The sequence below is a fragment of the Triticum urartu genome, chromosome 2A (genome assembly GCF_056163025.1).
Source record: "Triticum urartu cultivar PI428250 chromosome 2A, HENAU_Tu73, whole genome shotgun sequence".
Taxonomy (NCBI): domain Eukaryota; kingdom Viridiplantae; phylum Streptophyta; class Magnoliopsida; order Poales; family Poaceae; genus Triticum; species Triticum urartu.
The window spans coordinates 273,935,698-273,957,521 of NC_141874.1; the positions used below are offsets into that span (position 1 = coordinate 273,935,698).

Here is a 21,824-nt window from a genome sequence, read left to right on the forward strand (position 1 = left end):
TGTTTAGCTGGGCCGGCCCATTATGGTCCGCAAAATCTTGTGGGCCTTTAGTTGGGCCGGCCCATTTAAACTTGTTGGGCCGTGCCATGTGTCAATGTATCATAGCCACCTTCTGTCCAGTGAGTGGATGACATCTGTCCTGACGATGAGTCGACACGTGTTTCCTCTAGCCAATGATGATTTTACACATGGAAAATCCCCATTGGTCAGGGCTGTTAACGGATTATCGGATCCAAAACCCGCCCCGATAGCTTAACGGTGTTCCATTACGGTGGATGCCACGTGTCGGTCACCCTTGACGAAAGCACTTCTGTGACACGCGATTTATCGACATGGAAGTGGACACTTCCGTGATGATAATTTTGGTAATGTCATGGAACACTTCTACGACAGCACATGTATGACTATCTTGATTCTGTCATAAATTTGTCATGGATGTACATCCATGAAAAAAAAACCGACCTACTGTGACAAACACGTATCATCACGGAAGTGTATTTTTTGTAGTGAATCTAGGGCTCTGGCGGAGCTGTCCTGCCGGGGAAACTTCCCTCCCGGAGGGGGAAATCATCGCCATCGTCATCACCAACGCTCCTCTCATCGGGAGAGGGCAATCTCCATCAAGATCTCCATCAGCACCATCTCATCTCAAAACCCTAGTTCATCTCTTGTATCCAATTCTTGTCTCCAAGTCCAGAATTGGTGCTAGTAGGTTGTTAGTGGTGTTAATTACTCCTTGTAGTTGATGCTAGTTGGTTTAATTGGTGGAAGATAATATGTTCAGATCCTATATGCATATTAATACCCCTCTGATTATTAACATGTTTATGCTTTGTGAGTAGTTACGTTTGTTCCTGAGGACATGGGAGAAGTCTTGCTATTAGTAGTCATGTGAATTTGGTATTCGTTCGATATTTTGATGAGATGTATGTTGTCTCTCCTCTGGTGGTGTTATGTGAACGTCGACTACATGACACTTCACCATTATTTAGGCCTAGAGGAAGGCATTGGGAAGTAATAAGTAGAGGATGGGTTGCTAGAGTGACAGAAGCTTAAACCCTAGTTTATGCGTTGCTTCGTAAGGGGCTGATTTGGATCCATATGTTTCATGCTATGGTTAGGTTTACCTTAATACTTTTGTTGTAGTTGCGGATGCTTGCAATAGAGGTTAATCATAAGTGGGATGCTTGTCCAAGTAAGGGCAGTACCCAAGCACCAGTCCACCCACATACCAAATTATCAAAGTACCGAACGCGAATCATATGAACATGATGAAAACTAGCTTGACGATATTCCCATGTGTCATCGGGAGCGCTTTACATCTTATAAGAGTTTGTTCAGGCTTGTCCTTTGCTACAAAAAGGATTGGGCCACCTTGCTGAACCTTATTTACTTTTGTTACTTGTTGCTCGTTACAAATTATCTTATCACAAAACTATCTGTTGCCACTTATTTCAGTACTTGCAGAGAATACCTTGCTGGAAACCGCTTATCATTTCCTTCTGCTCCTCGTTGGGTTCGACACTCCTACTTATCGAAAGGACTACGATAGATCCCCTATACTTGTGGGTCATCAGCGGTCGGATTGGTCGAGTGGGGTGGCCGCCCTTAGGTTGGGAGGCCGAGCCCCGGCCCTGCCCCTCTACAAAAAGGGGAGAGGGATAGCGTCCTTCTGCATTCATCTCCTTCCTGCTTGGTCCCTTTTTTCCATTCGCCATGGTGAGAGGGCGCGTCGGCACTCTAATGGCAGCGACAAGGGCTTCTGCTCGACAGCATGTCCCCCCTCCTCCGGAGCTCACGGCGGCGGAGCCCGCGTGAGAGGAAGAGGGAGGGGGCGATGCCGAGGCTACCGTGGCACTTGGGGGAGAGGAGGACGGGGCGGCGCACCGGCCGCGCTTCCACCAGCGCCCCCCCAATGGAGGGCCACGTCGGAGACCAGCCCCGCGAGTTCTTCATCGGGCTGTACAAGCCGGTGTGCGGTCACCTCCTCCTCCCCACCCCATTCGCCTAGGAGATGGAGCTCCACCCGCCACATGGCTCGAGGCTGCACATGAGGGGTTGCCGGAATGGCGGCATGCGGGTCGACGTCGACTTCCCTGCCCCTTACATGATGTATCTCTGCAATGGGTGGAAGACCTTTGCCCGGGCCCATAGCCTATCGGAGGGGCTCGTTCTCCATTTCAAATTAATGGAGAATGACTTGCTCTCCGTCAAGGTCTTCGGGCACTTGGGAACCCGCTTAGGGTGCTGCGTGGAGAGCTCCACCGACAATGTAACATCCTCCTCAGGCGACAGTGATGAGGAGGACAGCTATAGCGATGACGAGGGTAGCAGGCGGGAGGATGCCAATTCCGACTCCGGATGATCGTCAGTGGCAGCATCATCATCTGCATCGCCCTCCTCCCTCAGCCACGCGCCTTGACGAGGGTCATCCCCGCCATGCTCTCCATCGGTGTGTTCCCCGTTGCCCCTTCTTTGCCTTCACCTGCCGCACCTGGGAGGAAAGGGGCAAGAACGGAGATCACGGGGCACTTATCTTTCTTTTTAACTTGTAGGCACTTGCCAAATCTTAATTTCTAAGTAATGTAATCTCTCGAGCCCATGCTTGTGTCCTGTAACATTCATACTTGTATCAGCATGTCAATGAAAAAGACCAGCCTTGCAGGGAACCCGCACATGTATACGTCCATGCAGTGGCGAGATGCCCCCATAATGCAAATAACGAGTCCTTCCGACAAGCTGTGTTGTCGGTGCCCTCTGCGCCTGCCGGAGAATCACATATGCCGGGTTACACACAAAGGGTCCAGCCCCTCATCAATCTCCTTTTAGCAAAGGCTACAGCGACCATTCTGACCGAAGCAGTTTTTGGGCCAGGGATGGGAGCACCAAAGTTTAAAAGAGAGCGGCGAGGTTTTCTAATGCACAAGTCACATGTTACGAACATGAATGGGCAAGATGTGAACTTTATCTGTTTGGTTTGCTGGGGTTCGCCGTGCCGGGCGGTCTTCTCAACTTCTTGCTGGAGCCGGGTCCTTGGCGGGATCGAGCGTCCTTGCCGCGGCTGGAAAGAAGAGAGGGCAAGAGCATGGAACCTTGGCGGTCCATTAGCATTTGTTGGATTCAAAAAGTAGTACAATATCCTGTACAAGCATGCATATAGGTGTACACATAAACATGGAAATCAATGAGAAACTGTACATACTAAGGGTTTTCTTTCCCTGACTACGCGCAGGGTCCGCGTCTAGCTTTGTACATAGGCTTACATGCCTTGCCGGCAAGGCTAGTACAAAAGGGGGGTTGCCGGGGCTCCCGACAACCGCACCTTAGGGGTAAAACTTGCGAAGATGTTCGATATTCCAGGAATTGCTCACCGGAATGCCATCTTCAGTCTCCAGGCGGACTGGGCCGGGCCTGGTGACTTGTACTACCTGATAAGGGCCTTCCCACTTTGGCGTCAACTTGTTTGAATTCTCGGCGAATTGAATTCGCTGAAGAACAAGGTCGCCTTCCTCAAGGCTTCGAGCGTGAACCTTGCGGCTATGGTAGCAGAGCAAGGCTTGCTGGAAGCAAGCAGCTCCCACAACAGCGTGAAGACGATCTTTCTCAAGGAGCGTCGCATCATCTGGCGCAACTGCTCTTGCTCAAGCTCATCATAAGAGAGCACCTGAGGTGACCCGTATATGAGTTCCATGGGGAGAACCACTTCTGCCCCGTATACTATGGCAAAGGGTGTCTGGCGAGTGGCTTGATTTGGTGTCGTTATGATTGACGAAAGAACCGTTGGCAACTCATCAATCCAGCGCCTCCCGCACTTGTGTAGCCGGCCAAAAGTTCTGGTCTTGAGGCCTCGCAACACTTCTGCATTCGCCCTCTCAGCCTGGCCGTTATTCCTGGGATGAGCAACAGAAGAAAAACAAACCTTGTCATCGAGGTCTTGGATATACTGCATGAAGGTGCGGCTCAGGAACTGCATGCCATTGTCGGTGATGACTCTATTCGAGACACCAAAACGGCAGACTAGTCCCTTGAAGAACTTGACGGCTGATTGTGCTATCACCTTTCTCACCGGTTCCACTTCCGGCCACTTTGTGAACTTGTCGATCGCGACGTACAAGTACTCAAAGCCCCCGACAGCACAGGGAAATGGGCCCAATATGTCGTGCGCCCAGACCAAAAATTGCCAGGAAAGATGGATTGTTTGAAGGGCTTGGGCTAGCTGATGAAGCTTCTTTGAATGGAACTGGCATGATTCACAGTTGGTTACTAGTGTAGTTGCATCCTGGAGAGCCGTGGGCCAGAAGAAACCTTGCCGGAATGCCTTGCCAGCAAGGGCTCTTGACCCTATGTGAGAGCCACACATGCCTCCATGTATCTCTGCCAACAGCTCCAGTCCGTCCTCCTGAGGAATGCACTTCGGTTTCACGCCGTTAGGTCTCTTTCTGTATAGGGCATCATCCACAAACTGGTACATGCTAGACCGACATGCTACTTTCTCCGCCTCTTCCTGTTCCTCAGGGAGTTCCCCTGTTTGGAGGAAACGGACGGTGTGCTGCGCCCATGCCGGAGCCTGGGCTCGACGGCAAGGACTAAAGGCTCATCTTCGGCCGTAGGGGCAACTGCTTCTACAGTCAGGGCTTGAGGCCCTGCCGGAGGTTGCAGCTCCCCGACAAGCTTGGGGCACCCGACAACATCCTTGTCGGCGGCTCCTGGGAGCTCAGCGGGAAAGTACTTGTCGGGGCCTGCCTTCCTTTGTTGGTTTTGTCCTGCTGATGGCTCAACGGATGGCTGGATTAATTGAAGCACAAAGGTACCTGGTTCCACATGCAACTTGAGGGTGGCGCGTTTCGACAAGTCGTCGGCAATGCTGTTCTTTCCTCGGGGAACATGCTTTGCTTGTAGACCGTCAAAACGCTCTTCCAACTTCCTCACCTCATCCACATAGGCCTCCATCAACGGGCTCTGGTAATCCTTGTTAACTTGCTTGACGACGAGTTGCGAATCACCTCTGATGATGAGCTTCCTGATTCTGAGGTCTGCCGCGATCCTGAGACCGGCAAGCAATCCCTCGTACTCTGCCGTGTTGTTCGTTGATTTTTCCAAGGGAAAGTTCATCTGGACTACGTACTTGAGGGTCTCTCTGGTGGGTGCGACGATGTAACACCCTCGATGCGACTATATCTCCCACGTGTCGAGGCACGACTTAGAGGCATAATCGCATTGAAGGCATATGTCGCAAGTTAGGCAATCTTCACAGCATCCCATGTAATATAAATCATAAAGGGGAGATAACATAGTTGGCTTACACTCGCCACGTCAGTCAAGTACATAAATAACATTACATCATCCAAACACTCATGGCCCGACTACGGCGCCAAAATAAAAGAGAACCCAACATGCGACACGGTCCCAATCACCCCCAACTGGGCACCACTACTGATCATCAGGAAAGGAAACATAGTAACATTGAGAGTCTTCGTCGAACTCCCACTTGAGCTCAAGCGCGTCTCCTGGAGCGGAATCATCAGGCTCTACATCTGGTGTAATAGTAATCTGTGAGCCACAGGGACTCAGCAATCTCGCACCCTCGCGATCAAGACTATTTAAGCTTAAAGGTAAGGCAGGGTAAATATAAGTGGAGCTGCAGCAAGCGACTAGCAAGTATGGTGGCTAACTTATTCGCAAAAGAGAGCAAGAAGAGGAGGCAAAGCGCGAGCGAGAAACTAGAGAGCAACCTGCGCAAACATTACTCCAACACCGTGTCCGCTTCCCGGACTCCGCCGAGAAGAGGCCATCATGGTAACACACTCAGTTGATTCATTTTAATTAAGTTAAGGTTCAAGTTATCTACAACCGGACATTAACAAATTCCCATCTGCCCATAACCGCAGGCACGACTTTCGAAAGTTCAAAACCCTACAGGGGAGTCCCAACTTAGCCCATGACAAGCTCTCACGGTCAACGAAGGAATAGACCTCCTCCCAAGACGTTCCGATCAGACTCGGTATATCGGTTCTTCAAGACACTTCGACAGGTTAAAACAAGACCAGCAACACCGCCCGAATGTGCCGACAAATCCCGATAGGAGCTGCACATATCTCGTTCTCAGGGCACACTCAGATGAGACATCCTACGAGTAAAACCAACCATGAAGTTGCCCCGAGGTGGCCCCGCAGTCTACTCGGTCGGACCAACACTCAGAGGAGCACTGGCCCGGGGGGGTTAAATAAGATGACCCTCGGGCTCCGGAAACCCAAGGGAAAAAGAGGCTAGGTGACAAATGGTAAAACCAAGGTTGGGCATTGCTGGAAAAGCTTTAATCAAGGCGAACTATCAAGGGGTTCCCATTATAACCCAACCGCGTAAGGAACGCAAAATCCGGGAACATAACACCGATATGACGGAAACTAGGGCGGCAAGAGTGGAACAAAACACTAGGCGAGAGGCCGAGCCTTCCACCCTTTACCAAGTGTATAGATGCATTAAGATAACAAGTTAATATAATGATATCCCAACAAGTAAATAAATGTTCCAACAAGGCACGGCCTCCAATCTTCACCTGCAACTAGCAACGCTACAAGAGGGGCTGAGCAATGCGGTAACATAGCCAATCAACGGTTTGCTAAGACATGGTGGGTTAGAGGTTTGACATGGCACTTTGGGAGGATTGAAAGCAAGTGGTAGGCAACGTAGCATTGTCATAGCAAAAGAGCGAGCAAACTAGCATAGCAAAGATAGTAGTGATTTCGAGGGTATGATCATCTTGCCTGCACAGTTGTTAGAGTTGACTGGATCCTCGAAAGTAAACTCAACGGGCTCCTCGTTAGCAAACTCGTCTCCCGGCTCTACCCAAACAAGACAAACAAGTAACAAGGATACAATCAACCACGTGCAAGAATCAAACAACACAATGCAAAGATGACATGCTATGCGGGATGCAAAATGCAAGATATGACAGGAAATGCATGAACCTGGCCTCAACTTGGAATTCCAAGTGTGCCACTCGAAAGATGAGATGAAATCGCTTGAAAACGATATAAAGAACGCCGGAATCAGAGTTACGGTTTGGAAATGGCAAGCGATTCAAAAATGACACCGGTCTGCGATTTACAGCAAGTAGCCATCTAAATGCAATGAGATGAACATGCTACAGCACTCAAACATGACAACAAAATACATGGCAGGGATGCATTCAAGATTCTTAACAAAAGTCTAGCACTGAGCTACGGCCAATTCATCCATTAACAGGTTCAAACAAGCATGGCAAAAATGCATATGACAAACAGATCTCAGCCTTAGTGAAATTAACACTTGTCTGGAATTTCAGATCAGGTAGCACTCTTCAGAGCAACAAAACAACATGCTACAGGACCTAATCATGGCAAAGTAAAGCATGGCATGGAGCTACTCAAAAGAGGCATGTATGAGCATAAGATTAACAAAACATCCTCAAAAGAGGCACGGATCACTAGGAAACAACATGAACATATGAGCATATGAGATAAACAGCTCAAGGACTTAGTGGAAATGCTAAGTCCCTGAAATCAGAATTAGCAAGTGCACCACGTTGCAAGCTTGCACTAGTCACCACACACATCACAAAAATACATGGGTTGCACCTCTAGAAAGATGACAAAACCCTTAACAAAACATATGTAGAGCATCAGGGCATATTAAGAACACATTAATCATGGCAAAAATGACAAAAGGCTAAACGGAGTAGCAGATCTGACAATTAACTTAAGTAGCCCTCTTCTAACAGCATTTCGGGCATCAAGATGAACTCAAATGAAAATGATGCAATGGAATGAAATGATGTACTCTTTGGAGTGAACATTTTGATATGTTATATGCATGAATCGGAGCTACGGATGCAAAGTTACGGCAGGTCAAAGTATGCAACATGGGCTAGGGTTTCTGAGGGAAAAGTCAACCGAGACGAAAATATCTCGCACGCGGATCGAGGATCACCGTAGATGCACTGTTCGCCGGAGTTGGAGGGGGTCGCCAGACTTGGAGATTTCGGCGGAGGAGGGGGCGGCAGCTGCCGGAGCTAGGGCCGGCCGGAGCGGCGCGGGGAGGCGCGGCGAGGGGAGGCCGGATCCGGGCCGGGAGGCGCGGGGTGATGCGGCCGCGGTTGTCGCCGGCGAGGGGCAAGGCGGCCGCCGGTGAGGGCGCGCGCGGGCGGCGCGGTGGCGCGGGCCGGGAGGAGCAACGGCGGCGGGGCGCGGCGGGCGAGGGAGCCGGGCGGCGGCGGCGCGTGGGCCGGGAGGGCCTCGGCCGGGCCGTGTGGGCTTCGGGCGGTGGCGGCGGCGGCTTGCCACATGGCCGCTTCCGGTTGGGGCGGCGGCTATGTCCGGCCAGGGCGGACGTGTCTGGCCGGCGCGGATCTGGAATTTAGGGTTTGAGGACGAGGGGGATCCGGAATTTCGGAGGAGGGGCTAGTTTTATAGGTAGAGGGAGCTAGGAGAGTCCAAATGAGGTGCGGTTTTCGGCCACGCGATCGTGATCGAATGCTCTCGATGATGGAGCAGGGTTAGGTGGGTTTTGGGCCAAATTGGAGGGGTGTTGGGCTGCAACACACACGAGGCCTTTTCAGTCCCTCGGTTAACCGTTGGAGTATCAAACGAAGTCCAAATGATACGAAACTTGGCAGGCGGTCTACCAGTAGTAAACCAAGGCTGCTTGGAAAGTCTTGGTCCAATCCGGAAATGTTTAATCCCCACACATGAAAGAAAGGTAGAAATGACCACCGGAGGAGAACGAAGCGCCGGAATGCAAAACGGACAACGGGGAAAAAGCTCGAATGCATGAGATGAACACGTATGCAAATGCAATGCACATGATGACATGATATGAGATGCATGACAACGATAACAACACACGGAGACAAAAACCCGAACCCGAGAGAATAAATTAACTTAACACCGGAAATGGCAAGAGTTGGAGTACAAATTGGGAAAGTTACATCCGGGGTGTTACAACACTCCACCACTACGAAAGGATCTCGTCCCGAGATCTAGGACTGAAAGAACGCCGGGTACTCAGAACAGAGGTGATCCTCGCGTTCCCAGGTAGCTTCACGGTCGGAATGGTGTGACCACTTGACTTTGAGAAATTTGATTGACTTATTGCGAGTCTTGCGTTCAGTCTCTTCAAGAATAGCAACTGGGTGCTCACGATAAGAGAGATCTTCTTGGATCTCAATGTCCTCGAAGTTGACGGTGCGGTCAGGAGTCTTGAAGCACTTTCGAAGCTGAGAGACATGGAACACATCATGAACATTTGCAAAGTTTGAAGGAAGCTCAAGTTGATAGGCGAGGTCGCCTCTCTTGCTGACAATCTTGAAAGGTCCCACGTATCTAGGGGCAAGCTTCCCTTTGATACTGAAGCGACGAGTACCTTTCATAGGAGAGACGCGGAGGTAAACATTATCTCCGATCTCGAAAGCCAAATCATGGTGCTTACTATCATAGTAGCTCTTCTGACGGGATTGGGCTGCTTTGAGGTTATCACGAATGACTTTGCACATTTCTTCTGCCTCTGTGATTAAGTCATTACCCAAAAGCTGACGTTCACCGGTTTCAGACCAGTTGAGAGGGGTACGGCACTTCCTGCCATATAGAATTTCAAATGGGGCCTTGCCCGAACTTGCTTGAAAACTGTTGTTGTAGGAGAATTCAGCATAAGGAAGACAATCCTCCCACTTCATGCCGAAGGAGATCACACAAGCCCTGAGCATATCTTCAAGAATCTGATTTACACGCTCGACTTGACCGCTAGTTTGAGGATGGAAAGCTGTGCTGAAGCGGATGTTGGTGCCCATGGCCTTCTGAAAAAGAATCCCAAAACTTCGAGGTAAAGATGCTGCCACGGTCTGAAGAGATCACTTGTGGAATACCGTGCAGAGAGACAATACGAGAGGTATAGAGTTCCGCCAATTGAGCTGCAGTGATCGACTCTTTGATAGGCAGAAAGTGAGCCACTTTGGTGAGTTTGTCGATGACAACGAATATAGCATCATTGCCATGCTTGGACTTTGGAAACCCAGTCACGAAGTCCATTTCAATGTGGTGAAACTTCCATTCTGGAATGGCAAGAGGTTGGAGGAGACCTGCTGGCCTTTGGTGTTCTGCCTTCACTCTTCTGCAGACATCACATTCATTCACGAATTGAGCAATCTCGCGCTTCATTCGAGTCCACCAATAAGCCTGCTTAAGGTCCTGATACATCTTCGTGCTCCCAGGGTGGATGGAGAGGAGAGAATTGTGAGCCTCGTTCATGATCACTTTACGGAGGTCACCTTTGGGTACAACAATATGATCCTCGAAGAAGAGAGTGTCCTTGTCATCAAGGCGGTAGCACTTGTACTTGGGTTGACTCTTGGCAATCCCAATCTTCACCTTTTTCACCATAGCATCAAGAAGCTGGGCTTGGCGAATCTGGTCTTCCAAGGTAGGAGAGACTAGAAGGTTGGCGAGGAAACCTTGAGGAACAACTTGCAGATTAAGTTTGCGGAAAGCTTCACAAAGCTCGGGTTGATAAGGCTTGAGAATCAGACTGTTGCAGTAAGCTTTTCTGCTCAAAGCGTTAGCAATCACATTGGCCTTGCCTGGAGTATACTCGATACTCGGATTATACTCTTGAATCATTTCGATCCATCGAGTCTGCCTGAGGTTGAGATTAGGCTGAGTGAAGATGTACTTGAGACTCTTGTGATAAGTGAAAATGTCCACTTTTCTTCCCAATAGAAGATGTCTCCAAGTCAAAAGAGCATGCACAACTGCCGCCAACTCGAGATCATGAGTGGGGTAGTTCTTCTCATTAGGCTTCAACTGGCGAGATGTATAAGCAACAACTTTCTTCTCTTGCATCAATACTGCGCCAAGACCTTGGAGAGAGGCATCACAAAAGACCTCGTACAGCTTGGATTCATCAGGCGGAGTCAGAACTGGAGCAGTGATCAATTTCTCTTTCAAAGTGTTGAAAGCAATGTCACACTCCGGAGACCAAACGTACTTGACGTGCTTCTGGAAGATTAGAGAGAGGCTTCACGATCTTAGAAAAGTTTTCAACGAATCTTCGGCAATAGCTTGCGAGACCGAGGAAGCTACGGAGTTGCTTCACGTTCTGAGGAGGTTCCCAATTCACAATTGCAGACACCTTCTCAGGATTCCTGGCAATGCCCTTGGCAGAGATGATATGACCAAGATAAAGAACCTCATCGAGCCAAAATTCACACTTGGAGAACTTGGCGTAGAACTGATGTTCCCTTAGCTTATCAAGAACCAAACGCAAGTGCTTGGCATGATCTTCCTTGTTCTTCGAGAAAACCAGAATGTCGTCGAGATAGACCAAAACGAAGTCATTGGTGTAGGCATTGAAGATGAAGTTCATCATGCGAGAGAAAGTCGGAGGAGCGTTGACGAGACCAAAAGACATGCAGTGTATTCATATGAACCAAAGCTTGTCCTGAAAGCCGTCTTGGGAATATCTTGCTCACGGATACGAATCTGATGATAACCCATACGGAGATCAAGCTTGGAGAATACTCGGGCACCTTTGAGTTGTTCGAACAGCTCATTGATGTTGGGAAGTGGATATTTGTTCTTGATGGTCTTCTTGTTCACTGGACGGTAATCAACACAAAGTCGGTCCGTTCCATCCTTCTTATTCACAAAAAGATCACCACAACCCCACGGAGAAGAACTAGGCCGGATGAGACCCATTTTCTCTTGAATATCGAGTTGCTTCTTCAGCTCCTTCAACTCTTCAGGTCCGAGCTTGTAAGGACGCTTGCACACAGGTTCCGTGCCAGGCTCAAGATCAATAACGAATTCAACGGGCCGGTGCGGAGGCATTCCTGGAAGCTCTTCTGGAAAGATGTCTTGATATTCGCAAACGACTGGAATTTGAGAGATGGCATCCAATTCACCCCTCTCATTGAGAGAAAACAGACAGATTGTATTATCACGAGCGGCAAAAACAATTACATCCTCAGACGAATGAGTCAATTGAATCTGCCTGGCTGCACAATCAAGATGCGCCTTGTGCTTAGAAAGCCAATCCATTTCGAGAATAAGATCAATATCCGAGTTACCAAGAACCACCGGAGAAGAGAGAAACTTGTAGTCACCCAATGTGATAGAGATATCGGGAGCAACCAAACTAGAAGTCAAAAGCTTGCCGGGAGAAACAACTTGCATGACTTTGGGCATAATCTCAGTATCAACATTGTGCTTCGATGCAAAAGGGCATGACAAAAAGGAATGTGATGCACTAGTGTCAAAAAGAACTTTTGCAGGAACATCGTTAATAGGAAGGTTACCCATGATCACATCTAACGAGTCCTCTGCCTGGGTTGCGTTCATCAAATTGACCTTGGCATGCTTGGGGTTATGCTTGACCACAACTGTACTTGCCGATCTGACAGGAGGAGGAGGAGGAGGAAGACGCCTCTGGTTGAAACACTTGTTGGCATAGTGACCCTTCTGTTGGCACTTGTTGCACGTGACCTCTTAAAGCGGACGGTGATACGGAGCACTCGATCTTGGAGCTTGAGACGAAGTCTTGTTCTGAAAGCCAGGGTTGGGTGGGTGGGAAGAACCATTGCCACCTTTGCTCTTCTGCAGATACGGCTGACGGAACGGAGGAGGAGGAAGCCAATACTTCTGCTACTTGGCCACTTGAGTAGAGGAAGAAGGAGTAACATCTCTGACTCGCTTCTTGGAAGCATCACACCTCAACTGAGCAGCCTCTTGCTTCAATGCCATGTTGTAGAACTCATCGTACCTCAAGGGCTCAAAGAGAACAAGAGCTAGCTGGATTTCTTCTCTGAGACCACCCCTGAACTGATATATCATGCTCTTCTCATCAGGTACGTCCTGCTTGGCAAAGCGGGCGAGCTTCTGGAACAACTTGTTGTAGTCATAGACAGACAAAGAGCCTTGCTTCAGGTTGCGGAATTCCTCACGCTTGCTTTCAACCACGCTCTGAGGAATATGATGAGCTCGGAAATCTCGACGGAAATCATCCCAAGTGATAACACGTCTATCTCTGGAATCCTTGTACTGCTGGAACCATTCTGCAGCTTGATCTTTGAGTTGGAAGGAAGCGAACTTGACAAAGTCCTCAGGCCTGACGATACTGCACTCGAAATGCTTGCACAGATCTACAAGCCAATCGTCAGCATCGGTTGCCTCAACACAATTGCTGAAAGTCTTTGGCCTGTTAGCAAGGAATTGGTTGAGTGTAGCAAAGTGATTCTGATTGTTGCCTTGATTCCCTTGGTTGCCTTGATTGCGCTCTTGAAGAATTTGCATGATCAACTGTGTGTTTGCATTGGTTGCGGCCATCACAGCTTGCCATGCCTCCGGAGGAGGTGGAGGTGGTGGCGGATCAGGATTCGGAGTCATGCGCGTTGGAGGAGCCATCCTGAAGAGGTTGACATCCATTAGCACATTGACAGATAAATATTGAAGCTGAATCCAACGGAATGAAAATTGCAACATATAGTCTTCACATCCGAACAAAATGAACAAATGCATTCCTCTTGAAATGGTCACATATCCATAAATTGAGAAGCCACGTAAAATTAAGGTAGAGAAATAAATCAACAAGGTACGGATCAAGAACGAATAATCGGTAAGAAATCCCAATCTCAAACCAACTATCCGTGGAAGAAGAACTAGAGCTACAAGAATTCCCACCAATGAAACTCCCGAACCTTTCCGGTTATGCAATCAGGTGTTGGGGATACAGGGGAAGCATAATATCTCACCCAAATCTAGCAAATCCTACATCCAGCTGTATCCATCCTTCAACACATAACCAAGAAACCTTCGGAAACCATCTACCTCAACCTTCGAAAAGCCTCCGTTATACAAGTTATGGCGATACTCCCGAACTCCCGCCCCAATACTGGGTGGCGTAGAGGTTATCTCACCAACGAACTGCATAAAAGAGATTTTCGATGTCGGCATACTAAACTCAGGTATTCCAGAACTGCAACGATAAAATTATGATGACAACACCTCAGAGCTCAACTCCCCGGGACACTTCCACTAAACCCCTGACAGGAGGCACCAAGACAATGTTCTCATCATAAAACCATCGGAACGATTCTAAGATACCCGCGTGATCCTAAAAAATTTTTTTAGTGAAATTTGAGAAGAGAAGAGTCAAAACTCTACGTCAGGATGCCTTACCAGAGCAATGAGGAGACTGGGAAGTAAAAAGAATTCCTAACTCTCCGATATATAATTCCTAATTGACTCAAAACATTTTTCTAGACACAACTCGGCCGCTAAAAACGAGCAAGCAATGGGGCTCCTAAGGTCGGGGAAGGCTCTGATTACCAACTTGTAACAATCTCGATGCGACTATATCTCCCACGTGTCGAGGCACAACTTAGAGGCATAATCGCATTGAAGGCATATGTCGCAAGTTAGGCTATCTTCACAACATCCCATGTAATATAAATCATAAAGGGGAGATAACATAGTTGGCTTACACTCGCCACGTCAGTCAAGTACATAAATAACATTACATCATCCAAACACTCATGGCCCGACTACGGCGCCAATATAAAATAGAACCCAACATGCGACACGGTCCCAATCACCCCCAACTAGGCACCACTACTGATCATCAGGAAAGGAAACATAGTAACGTTGAGAGTCTTCGTCGAACTCCCACTTGAGCTCAAGCGCGTCTCCTGGAGCGGAATCATCAGGCTCTGCATCTGGTGTAATAGTAATCTGTGAGCCACAGGGACTCAGCAATCTCGCACCCTCGCGATCAAGACTATTTAAGCTTAAAGGTAAGGCAGGGTAAATATAAGTGGAGCTGCAGCAAGCGACTAGCAAGTATGGTGGCTAACTTATTCGCAAAAGAGAGCAAGAAGAGGAGGCAAAGCGCGAGCGAGAAACTAGAGAGCAACCTGCGCAAACATTACTCCAACACCGTGTCCGCTTCCCGGACTCCGCCGAGAAGAGGCCATCATGGTAACACACTCAGTTGATTCATTTTAATTAAGTTAAGGTTCAAGTTATCTACAACTGGACATTAACAAATTCCCATCTGCCCATAACCGCGGGCATGGCTTTCAAAAGTTCAAAACCCTGCAGGGGAGTCCCAACTTAGCCCATGACAAGCTCTCACGGTCAACGAAGGAATAGACCTCCTCCCAAGACGTTCCGATCAGACTCGGTATCTCGGTTCTTCAAGACACTTCGACAGGTTAAAACAAGACCAGCAACACCGCCCGAATGTGCCGACAAATCCCGATAGGAGCTGCACATATCTCGTTCTCAGGGCACACTCAGATGAGACATCCTACGAGTAAAACCAACCCTCAAGTTGCCCCGAGGTGGCCCCGCAGTCTACTCGGTCGGACCAACACTCAGAGGAGCACTGGCCCGGGGGGGGGTTAAATAAGATGACCCTCGGGCTCCGGAAACCCAAGGGAAAAAGAGGCTAGGTGACAAATGGTAAAACCAAGGTTGGGCATTGCTGGAAAAGCTTTACTCAAGGAGAACTATCAAGGGGTTCCCATTATAACCCAACCGCGTAAGGAACGAAAAATCCAGGAACATAACATCGATATGACGGAAACTAGGGCGGCAAGAGTGGAACAAAACACTAGGCGAGAGGCCGAGCCTTCCACCCTTTACCAAGTGTATAGATGCATTAAGATAACAAGTTAATATAATGATATCCCAACAAGTAAATAAATGTTCCAACAAGGCACGGCCTCCAATCTTCACCTGCAACTAGCAACGCTACAAGAGGGGCTGAGCAACGCGGTAACATAGCCAATCAACGGTTTGCTAGGATATGGTGGGTTAGAGATTTGACATGGCAATTTGGGAGGCTTGAAAACAAGTGGTAGGCATCGTAGCATTGGCATAGCAAAAGAGCGAGCAAACTAGCATAGCAAAGATAGTAGTGATTTCGAGGGTATGATCATCTTGCCTGCACAGTTGTCAGAGTTGACTGGATCCTCGAAAGTAAACTCAACGGGCTCCTCGTTAGGAAACTCGTCTCCCGGCTGTACCCAAACAGGACAAACAAGCAACAAGGACACAATCAACCACGTGCAAGAATCAAAGAACACAATGCAAAGATGACATGCTATGCGGGATGCGATGCGGGATGCAAAATGCAAGATATGACAGGAAATGCATGAACCTGGCCTCAACTTGGAATTCCAAGTGTGCCACTGGAAAGATGAGATGAAATCGCTTGAAAACGATATAAAGAACGCCGGAATCAGAGTTACGGTTTGGAAATGGCAAGCGATTCAAAAATGACACCGGTTTACGATTTATAGCAAGTAGCCATCTAAATGCAATGAGATGAACATGCTACAACACTCAAACATGACAACAAAATACATGGAAGGGATGCATTCAAGATTCTTAACAAAAGTCTAGCACTGAGCTACGGCCAATTCATCCATTAACAGGTTCAAACAAGCATGGCAAAAATGCATATGACAAACAGATCTCAGCCTTAGTGAAATTAACACTTGTCTGGAATTTCAGATCAGGTAGCACTCTTCAGAGCAACAAAACAACATGCTACAGGACCTGATCATGGCAAAGTAAAGCATGGCATGGAGCTACTCAAAGAGCTTAACAAAAGTCCCTTAGTGACCTTGAGCCAAAAGGGATCAGAAAATACAATTGCAAGCATGTGAACATGGCAATAACATAATCAGTTTTCAGACTTAGTGAAAACTGGCACATGCTGAAACATATCTCAAGTAGGCATGTTTACGAGCTCGATGCACTCACTACGGTGCAAGTCATGACAAGACAAGCATACATCCATCAATAAGGCACAAAATGCAAGCTAGACATGGCAAGAGCAATAGCATAGCATGCACGGATCAACTACAACATCATCGGCAAAATTGCAAACAAGTTGACAATCTACCCAGATTCACAAAGTAGCAAAAGTAGAGCTCGATTGACTCAAGCTAGGGTGCTCCATAATTCCAAACAAAGACATGGATGGATAGAGCACCACAAGATTAACAAAACATCCTTACTGATCATCCTCAAAAGAGGCACGAATCACTAGGAAACAACATGAACATATGAGCATATGAGATAAACAGCTCAAGGACTTAGTGGAAATGCTAAGTCCCTGAAATCAGAATTAGCAAGTGCACCACTTTGCAAGCTTGCACTAGTCACCACACACATCACAAAAATACATGGGTTGCACCTCTGGAAAGATGACAAAACCCTTAACAAAACATATGTAGAGCATCAGGGCATATCAAGCACACATTAATCATGGCAAAAATGACAAAAGGCTAAACAGAGTAGCACATCCGACAATTAACTCAAGTAGCCCTCTTCTAACAGCATTTCAGGCATCAAGATGAACTCAAATGAAAATGATGCAATGGAATGAAATGATGTACTCTCTGAGATGAACATTTTGATGTGCTATATGCATGAATCGGAGCTACGGATGCAAAGTTACGGTAGGTCAAAGTATGCAACATGGGCTAGGGTTTCTGAGGGAAAAGTCAACCGAGACAAAAATATCCCAGATCTGGATCGCACGCGGATCGAGGATCGCCGTAGATGCACTGTTCGCCGAAGTTGGAGGGGGTCGCCGGACTTGGAGATTCCGGCGGAGGAGGGGGCGGCGGCTGCCGGAGCTGGGGCCGGCCGGAGCGGCGCGGGGAGGTGCGGCGAGGGGCGGCCGGATCCGGGCCGGGAGGCGCGGGGCGACGAGGCCGCGTTCGTCACCGGCGAGGGGCGAGGCGGCCGCCGGCGAGGGCGCGCGAGGGCGGCGCGGGCCAGGAGGAGCAACGGCGGCGGGGCGCGGCGGGCGAGGGAGCCGGGCGGCGGCGGCGCGTGGGCCGGGAGGGCCTCGGCCGGGCCGCGCGGGCTTCAGGCTGTGGCGGCGGCGGCTTGCCACGTGGCGGCTTCCGGTTGGGGCGGCGGCTATGTCCGGCCGGGGCGGACGTGTCCGGCCGGCGCGGATCTGGAATTTAGGGTTTGAGGACGAGGGGGATCCGGAATTTCGGAGGAGGGGCTAGTTTTATAGGTAGAGGGAGCTAGGAGAGTCCAAATGAGGTGCGGTTTTCGGCCACGCGATCGTGATCGAACGCTCTAGATGATGGAGCAGAGTTAGGTGGGTTTTGGGCCAAATTGGAGGGGTGTTGGGCTGCAACACACACGAGGCCTTTTCGGTCCCTCGGTTAACCGTTGGAGTATCAAACGAAGTCCAAATGATACGAAACTTGACAGGCGGTCTACCGGTAGTAAACCAAGGCTGCTTGGCAAGTCTTGGTCCAATCCGGAAATGTTTAATCCCCACACATGAAAGAAAGGTAGAAATGCCCACCTGAGGAGAACGAAGCGCCGCAATGCAAAACGGACAACGGGGAAAAAGCTCGAATGCATGAGATGAACACGTACGCAAATGCAATGCACATGATGACATGATATGAGATGCATGACAACGATAACAACACATGGAGACAAAAACCCGAACCCAAGAGAATAAATTAACTTAACGCCGGAAACGGCAAGAGTTGGAGTACAAATTGGGAAAGTTACATCCAGGGTGTTACAGACGAGCAACACGCCAACACCAGCACCTTGCAGCGAGAAAGCTCCATTAAAGTACATGATCCAATCACGGCTCGTCTCCTTACCGGGAAGGGTGGTCTCTCGAATCTCTTCGTCGGGCGTTGAAGTCCATTCTGCTATGAACTCTGCTAAGGCTCGGCTCTTGATTGTTGAAGTAATTTCAAACTTGAGGCCAAAGCTCGAGAGTTCCAAAGCCCACTCCACAATCCTCCCGGTTGCATCCGGGTTTTGCAAGATTCGTTGCAAAGGGAGGCGGGTGACGACGGTGATCTCATGCGCTTGGAAATAGTGATGCAGCTTTCTTGAGGCCATGAGGAGGCCAAAAAGTAGCTTCTGTATACCAGAATATCTTGATCTAGCCCCCTGCAAGAGGGAACTGACAAAATAAACTGGGTGCTGCATCACCTTCTTCTTCTGTTCAACTTCGCCCACTTGCGCAGACTCTGTCTTGCCGGGACCAGGCTCTACCGGGGGTTCCGCCCCGCCAGCATCAGGCACTGCCGGGGAGAGCTCCGACCCATCACCCGACGGCTCTGCCGCTGCCGCTGCTTCTACCTCAAATTCTCTCTGTGCCACCAGCGCAACACAGACCATTTGATTCGTTCTGCTAGATACAGCAGCAACGGCTCTTGCGGTTTAGGCGCGACTAGTATTGGCATGGAGGAGAGGTACCTCTTCAAATCTTGAAGCGTTGCCTCTGCCTCCGGAGTCCATTTCATTGGACCCGCCTTTTTCAAAACTTTAAAAAAGGGGAGGGCGCGCTCAGTAGATTTGGAGATGAACCTACTTAGAGTAGCAAGGCAGCCGGCGAGCCTACGGACGTCTTTGACTCATCTTGGTGCCTCAATCAGCTCAATTGCTTTGATCTTGTCGGGATTTGCTTTGATTCCGCGTTGAGACACAAAGAACCCAAGAAGTTTGCCGGATGGGACGCTGAATACGCACTTCTCTAGGTTGAGCTTGAGGTTGATCTTGCACAGGTTGGGAAATGTTTCCTCCAGATCCTGCACGAGCGTGGCCTTGTCCTTGGTATTGACCACTATATTATCAATATAAGCTTCCATATTTCTATGCAGCTAGGGCTCAAAACCAATTTGGAATGCTCGAGCGAATGTCGAACCAGCGCTCTTCAACTCGAAAGGCATCCGCACAAAACAGTACGTACCACATGGGGTGATGAACGCAATCTTTTCCTCGTCTTCCTTCATCATGAAGATATGGTGGTATCCTGAGTAGGCATCGAGGAAGGACAGCAGGTCACACCCGGTAGTGGAGTCCACTAGTTGTTCAATGCATGACAGAGGGAAAGGATCCTTTGGCCAGGCTTGTGACACCCCGAGACTGACACTCCAGACGCCTTCCATGTTTTGCGTGACCGTCGTGTTATTTATTTGTTTGTTGCATTTCATCATGTCATCATTTGCATTGCATCATCACTCTATTGTCGTCATGTTTTCAAAACTTGCATCTCGTAGTTTCCACTTCTTCCTTGTCCCTGTTCTCAGACCAACCGGTGTCGGGCTGCTCTCCTTTCCTCTCATCTCAACCTAGCCCACTGCCAGCCCACTAGGCCTACCCTAAATCCCCATCCGACTTGGGTCGTCCGATCGCTATCCGATGATCAAACTTGCTCCAATCCCCCTCTAGTCCATATGGTATTTATAGCAGATGACAGCCCAACCAAATATGCTCCAACCCTAAATTCTAGGAGATTTGTCCGTGCAGCCGCCGCCGCACTCATCGTCACCTCGGGATCTTCCCGGATCCATCTCGCAGCCACCCACAGGCCAGCGGTCTCCCCCTCGATCCCCATCCCACCAATCTCCTCCCGATCCGAAAACCCACCAATCAAAGCCCTCCCATGGCTTCCCTGAACTCCTCCCTCCTCCTGGCCGAGGAGCCAGCCCGCAGCCGCATCGAGCTCCTCCCCGAGCACCGCGCCCACGTCCGGCAGAGAGCCGAGTTGCCGGACCAGTAGATGAGCCTCGCGCCGCCCCTACCATCCCTTCCTTCCTCTCCCGTGTCTCTCTTCTCTCTTTCTCAATGCTCTCTCTCTCTGTTGCAACAGGGAATCGAGCTGCCATGTCCGTCGCCCTTGTTTTTCTCCTGCTAGGAGACCGTTTGCAGCCTCCTCGACCCGGATCCACGCCGGCGCCACCGGACCACCCTCTCCGACAGCCTCGAGCCCCGCTCGTCATCGCCTCCGACCTCGCGCCCCAGGCGCGCCGGAGAACCTCCCCAGCCGCAGCACGCAGACGCTCGCAACCCTCGCGGCTCCACTGGAAGCTGCTCCTCGCCGAGCTCCTCAAGTCCCACCGCTGCCTCAAGTTCCTCGCTGTCGGAGTCCTCAGCGCCACCGCGACTACCGCTTGCCTTGTCCTGGCATCGCTGATGTGCAGCCATGCCGTCAGCCCCTGCTCGGTCCATCGCCTCCTCTACATCGCGGCCTCCCCTGCTTCGGCCTCCAGCCTATGCCGTCGAGCGCCGCCTCCGCCTGGATCTGTCAAGTCCCTTCTCCTCGCCAAGTTCCGCCCGTCGTTCCTCACCCGCCGGAGGGCACCGTCGTACCCCGTTCCAGCGCAGCTGCTGTCAATCTTGTCTCTCTGCGAGGAAGACGACCCCTCGCTCATTGACCTCGGCCTCCTCAAGCCCTGCGCAGCCCCGGTGACGCGCCATGGACGCGAGCCCCTCCGCGTCAAGTCCCTGCTGTCGGCGCGCTGCTTCCTCTGCTTTGTCCAGGACTACGCGCCCTGCTTCGCTCGATTCAGCCGTGCGTTGACCGGGTCACTGCCTCAAGCCGCCGGCCCAATGCTGCTGCCTCCGTCCAGCCCAGCACCAGATCTGGCCCAAGGCCCCTGTGGTGAGCAGCCCAACCATGCCTAGTTGTTTCGGCCCGCGGATGTTTTTTTCCAGTCCAACGATTTTACCTATTATCCAGGATTTACAGAGTTGCAGAAACCCCCCTAAGCTTCATGCATTTAATAACTCACAAACCGTGCATCTTATGTAAAAACTTTATATATGAAAAATGCTTGGAATTTTGTCTAGTTTCACAATATGTCACTTTCAACCATGTTAAAATGTTTAAAATTGTTGTTTGCTTAAATTTGCTTCAATAGCATGTTAAAATGGTTTATTTCATAACTAAATGACCGTAACTCCGTTTTAAATAAACTTTATATGTAACTTGTCTAGAAAAATGGATAG

At 49.7% G+C, this 21,824-nt stretch overlaps 1 protein-coding gene across 4 annotated transcripts in view; it reads left to right on the plus strand.

The window, feature by feature from the left end:
• The first annotated feature begins 18,591 nt into the window (after positions 1-18,591).
• Positions 18,592-21,824, plus strand: part of LOC125541548 (uncharacterized) — a 35,385-nt gene continuing 32,152 nt past the window's right edge. For 2 of the 4 annotated variants that reach the window (XR_015616220.1, XM_048704926.2), the window contains exon 1: positions 18,596-21,477. The gene's annotated coding sequence lies outside the window, so the exon portion shown is untranslated. Of the gene's footprint in view, positions 21,478-21,824 lie in introns of all 4 variants that reach the window. The other 2 variants (XR_015616222.1, XR_015616221.1) reach the window with 2 other exon arrangements.